We start from the raw sequence: 5,727 nt of genomic DNA on the forward strand, positions 1-5,727 counted from the left end.
AACCAAATATGAAAAAACTGACGTTTGTTTCATAGCTTTCAGCTCGAAACGGGAAATATAATAAACAAGGAAACCAAAACGAAATAATGGATCAAATTTACGTTGTCTAAATTTTTCTTTATTTGTGTAGTAGGTCTAACTATTTCCCACGGTGACGTCCTGCTTGCTTTGCGCAGTGGATAGTTTCAAAGGAGTAGGTCGCTGACAAGGGGCAAGGAACTCGACCGGAAGTTGAAGTCGGGTGGGGGCTGCCATCTTTTAGCAGAACTTCACTTGCGTTAGCATTCCCATTGACTCCCATTCATTTTGGCGTCACTTTGACAGCGAATAACTTTACATTTGAGGCGTTTAAAGACTCCGTTTGTCCATTATTTATTTCTAAAGATACACGACAATGTATAAAGGGCTCCATTACCTTCTATGTTACATTATGGCCCCGTATAAACAGTTTTTGTAAAAAATAGGCTAACGATTGCGTCATAACCACTCGGCTCTCTGTCGCATTACCGTACAGACAGGTGGAGAAGCTCGCAGGCAATTAACTTAATATGGCATACTGGCGTTACATTTTAAAATACTATACAAAATAATTAATCAGAATACTTACTCCTGCTCACTCACGACAAAGAACTCCCCGCTCAAGCTCGCCGTCTCTGCAAGATTAACGATGGCAGTTTGCACGCACAGCTACTAGAAGATTTACATCTGGCAGACAGGTTGCTGACGTAGTCAAGCTTCGTTTGAGTCTGCGCGTCAGAAACGGAAGTGCTAAAAAACGCTAAAACTGGGCTTCATTTGTCTCAATTGAGTTCCAATGGGGTCGCTGTGTCCATTTCTTTTACTGTCTATGGTCGCTGAGCGCCCAACACACGATGGGTAACTCGCGAAGCACAAAGTTCCTCCGTGTTTTCTCAGCATTATATCTTAGAAAATACGAGGTTTGAGAAGTAAAAGGCGGGACAACATTTAAAATATTTCAAAGTTAAATTTCATGCAAACAGATTTTAAAAGACCAGTTTCAGTCAAATATTGTATGGCTATAACAAAACCCAGTGTTAAAACAGAGCGCAAACAATTATATCTGGAACATTATATACTGTAGACTAACCAATATGCGCTCACTTCCGCGTATTCATCGCGGGGATAAAGAACACGTTTTTGTTTAACGATCACAGGCATTGTTACAGTATGTCCAATAACAATACAACAAACTATAATAAAAATCAGATGGTTTAAATGTCCTTTGAAATCACGCTAATTGTTTTGGTATGTGGGGCATTTTAAGTGATCATTAATTAAAACATTTATATTAGCAGATTATTTTATTACTAATGAGATCAATAAAAGCAACCAAAACGATATATATATATATATATATATATATATATATATATATATATATATATATATATATATATATATATATATATATATATATATATATATATATATATATATATCGTTTTGGTTTTAGGACAGCTTTGATTAAAGGATTTGATCCACTTCAAACGTTGACTACTTTATACAAACACACACACACAGAGAGAGAGAGAGAGAGAGAGAGAGAGAGAGAAAACAGAGAGCAAGTATAGAGGGTCAAGTGTTTTCTTTATTTAAATGCAAACATGTAAACAAATATGTACAGAATTATGTGAAGTTACATATTTACATTATTTTTACAGTTACATTGTGTGACATATAAGTAGTAGTTTTCAGATGTGAATGGGTGGGGGGTATTTTCTTGACGTCATCAAACCAAAGTCACAGTAATCCTATAGTGATGTATCATTCCTGAATCCTGATATGAATCAGTCTTTGAAAGACCTATTATTATAAACAGTTCAGTGACAAATTATTAAACACAGACACTTGAATTTATTCCTGAAAGAATCTGAATCTTGGACGAATAGATTGAATAAAAGGCTTCTTTATTAACACAGTGACTTACCGACACCTAGTGGCGATATTACTTTCAGAAGTATCATAAAGTAGGCCTATCATTTCATTTTGTCATTACATATTTCTGTGTTAAAAATGTTGTATTAAACATTAATCTCATTTCATTATACAGTTGTAATTGCTATGTAAAGGCATGTACAGCCGTCTGATCAGCATTAAAATGTAAACAGGCCTAATACATCTAAAATCATCTTCAGACGCAGCTATCTCTGAAGGCTTAATTAATACTGATTTAATTATTACATGTATTCCAATTTAACATTATCATTTAAGAATTTAACATTAAGGATGACATAAACACAAACCCGATTCTCAAAAAGTTGGGACGCTGTACAAATTGTAAGTAAAAAGGGAATAGAATAATTTACAAATCGGATAAACTTATATTTTATTCACAGTAGAATATAGATAATATATGTTGAAAGTGAGACATTTTGAAATGTCATGCCCAATATTGGCTCATTTTGGTTTCATGAGAGCTACACATTCCAAAAAGGTTGGGACAGGTAGCAATAAGAGGCCGGAAAAGTTAAATGGACCAATTAGCAACTTATTAGGTCAATTGGGAACATGATTGGGTTTAAAAAGATCCTCTCAGAGTAGCAGTGTCTCTCAGAAGTCAAGATGGGCAGAGGATCACCAATTCCCCCAATCCTGCAGTGAAAAATAGTGGAGCAATATCAGAAAGGAGTTTCCAAGAGAAAAATTGCAAAGAGTTTGAAGTTATCATCATCTACAGTGCATAATATCATCCAAAGATTCAGAGAATCTGGAATCCTTTCTCTGTATAAAGGTCAAGGCCAGAAAACCACACTGGATGCCGTGATCTTCGGGCCCGTAGACGGCACTGCATCACATACAGGAATACTACTGTAATGGAAATCACAATATGGGCTCAGGAATACTTCCAGAAGACATTGTCGGTGAACACAATACACCGTGCCATTTACCGCTGCTGGCTAAAGGTCTATTGGTCAAAAAAGAAGCCATATCTAAACATGATCCAGAAGCGCAGACGTTTTCTCTGGGCTAAGGCTCATTTAAAATGGATTGTGGCAAAGTGGAAAACTGTTCTGTGGTAAGACGAATCAAAATTTGAAGTTCTTTTTGGAAAACTGGGACACCATGTCATCCAGATTAAAGAGGACAAGGACAACCCAAGTTGTTATCAGCGCTCAGTTCAGAAGTCTGCATCTCTGCTGGTGTGGGGTTGCATGAGTGTGTGTGGCATGGCCAGCTTACACATCTGGAAAGGCACCATCAATGCAGAAAGGTATATCCAAGTTCTAGAACAACATATGCTCTCATCCAGACGTCGTCTCTTTCAGGGAAGACCTTGCCTTTTCCAACATGACAATGCCAGACCACATACTGCATCAATTACAACATCATGGCTGCGTAGAAGAAGGATCCGGGTACTGAGATGACCAGCCTGCAGTCCAGATCTTTTTTGTCGCATCATAAAGAGGAAGACCTAATTGAGCAACTAAAAGCCTGTATTAGACAAGAATGGGACAACATTCCTATTCCTAAACTTGACCAACTTGTCTTCAGTCCCCAGACATTTGCAGACTGTTATAAAAAGAAGAGGGGATGCCACACAGTAGTAAACATGGCCTTGTCCCAACTTGAGATGTGTTGATGCCATGAAATTTAAAATCAACTTATTTTTCCCTTAAATTGATTCCTTTTCTCAGTTTAAACATTTGATATGTCATCTATGTTGTATTCTGTTTTTATTCACAATGTCACAATTTTTTTGGAATCGGGTTTTATATTTAGGCCTAATACGACATTCTGTTTAAATGGTTAATAAAAATGATTTGTGATAGAAAATGACACTGATAGAATAATTTCTGGTGAGTGCAGGTTTGAAGTAAATTAATTTCATTTTTCAGATTTCAAAATTAAATAAAAAAAAAAAAGATGTGGATGAAACCCTGATTTTATGCTTCACAAAAACGACAATTTTCTTTAGGCTATTCATTTATTTTAGGTGAGAATTAAGAATAAAAAAATTCTGCTGGCAGAATTTGGAAGATTACAAATCATTAAAGCACAAAGATCTGCATTTATCTTAAAGTAATTAGTTATTTTCCAACATAGCTGCTAAATATAAATTTTCACTTGCTGCCTTTCCAACCTAAGGAAATAGGCAGCAGAATTCTGCTCACTTGTTGCCAATTCAGACGAGATCTGATAAAGCCATGGATTTACAATAGGCCTACTAAGTGTATAGTTACTTCAACCCTTATACTATATCAATAATTTGATAACTGAAGAACGGCACACAGCAGTAGATAAGCTGATGCTAGTTTAGAGATAACACAAGGAATAAATTAATTTGTTTTATTTGTACAGATTGCAATGTAACTGTAAAATAATGTAAATATTTAACTTCGTAGTTCTGTGCATACAGTATTTGTTTACATGTGCACTAGAACTGTTTGTAAGTGTGTATTGCTACTAGAACTTAAATTTCAAAGTACATCTGTGCAATAAAGGTGTTCTATTCTATAAATTCAGTATAATAAAAGGATGTAATATATTTAACTGATACAGTAATTGTAAAATACTATAACAAACATTATTACAGTATGTCAACCATTACCTTTTTAATTACATTGTCACCTTTATTTATTTATTTTTTTTAATTCTGCAAAGCTAAATATATATTACATGCAGTACATGCATCTTCAAGAAACATCTAACGCATCTCTTTCATCTTTGACCCTCGAACTCTAGCACTGTCTATTCTAATTATATTTTATCTAATTTTTATTTATTTATTCTAACTGTTAGTTTTTCATCCAACACTAGCTTTCTGTATTCTTTTTCAATTATTTCTATATATATATTGTTTTTTTAGATTGTATTGTATGTGTGTATGTAGATAGATAGATAGATAGATAGATAGTATTTAATAATTAATGATCTACTTAAAATGCCCCACATACCAAAACAAGTGGTTAGCGTGATTTCAAAGGACATTTAAACCATCTCTGATTTTTATTAGAGCGTGTTGTATTGTTATTGGACATACTGTAACTATGCCTGTGATCGTTAAAAAAAAACGTGTTCTTTATCCACGCGAGGAATACGCGGAAGTAAGCGCAATTCCTTTGAAACTATCCACTGCGCATGCGCAAAGCAAGCAGGACGGCACCGTGGGAAATAGTTAGACCTACTACAACAAATAAAGAAAAATTGAGAAAACGTAAATTTGATCCATTATTTCGTTTTGGTTTCCTTGTTTATTATATTTCCCGTTTCGAGCTGAAAGCAATTAAACAAACGTCAGTTTTTCATATTTGGTTCATACAGAAAAACAGAAAAACAAAATATTGATTAGTTATTTCGTTTTTGGTTTGCCAGATTAAATGGAATAATTGAATGATCGGATGATACACGGACCTTAAATGCTGCAGTGCTTGACTCTGGATTTTCAGACAGTTCAGACAAAATGGATCAAATCTTTGAGTGAACTATCCCTTATATTATAAACATTTATGTGAATCTATAGAAAGTGCTTTTTTCATTCTCGTTTTAGACATTTTTAGTCTTATTGGTATTTTGCCGTTTAATATCTGTGAAAAGAAATACTGCCACAATTGTTAGTTTATTTTGCTGGACTTACCCTCCAAAATAAGGCAAATATAACGTAGACACATTTTCAAATTAAATTGTTTAGCGCCAACACAAATGGACCGTTTCCCTGTTCACTGCGCTTGTGCTCCGGAACACAACGAGCACGAGGTCACGTACACA

Source organism: Carassius auratus, chromosome 3 (genome assembly GCF_003368295.1).
Source record: "Carassius auratus strain Wakin chromosome 3, ASM336829v1, whole genome shotgun sequence".
In the NCBI taxonomy this organism is placed as follows: domain Eukaryota; kingdom Metazoa; phylum Chordata; class Actinopteri; order Cypriniformes; family Cyprinidae; genus Carassius; species Carassius auratus.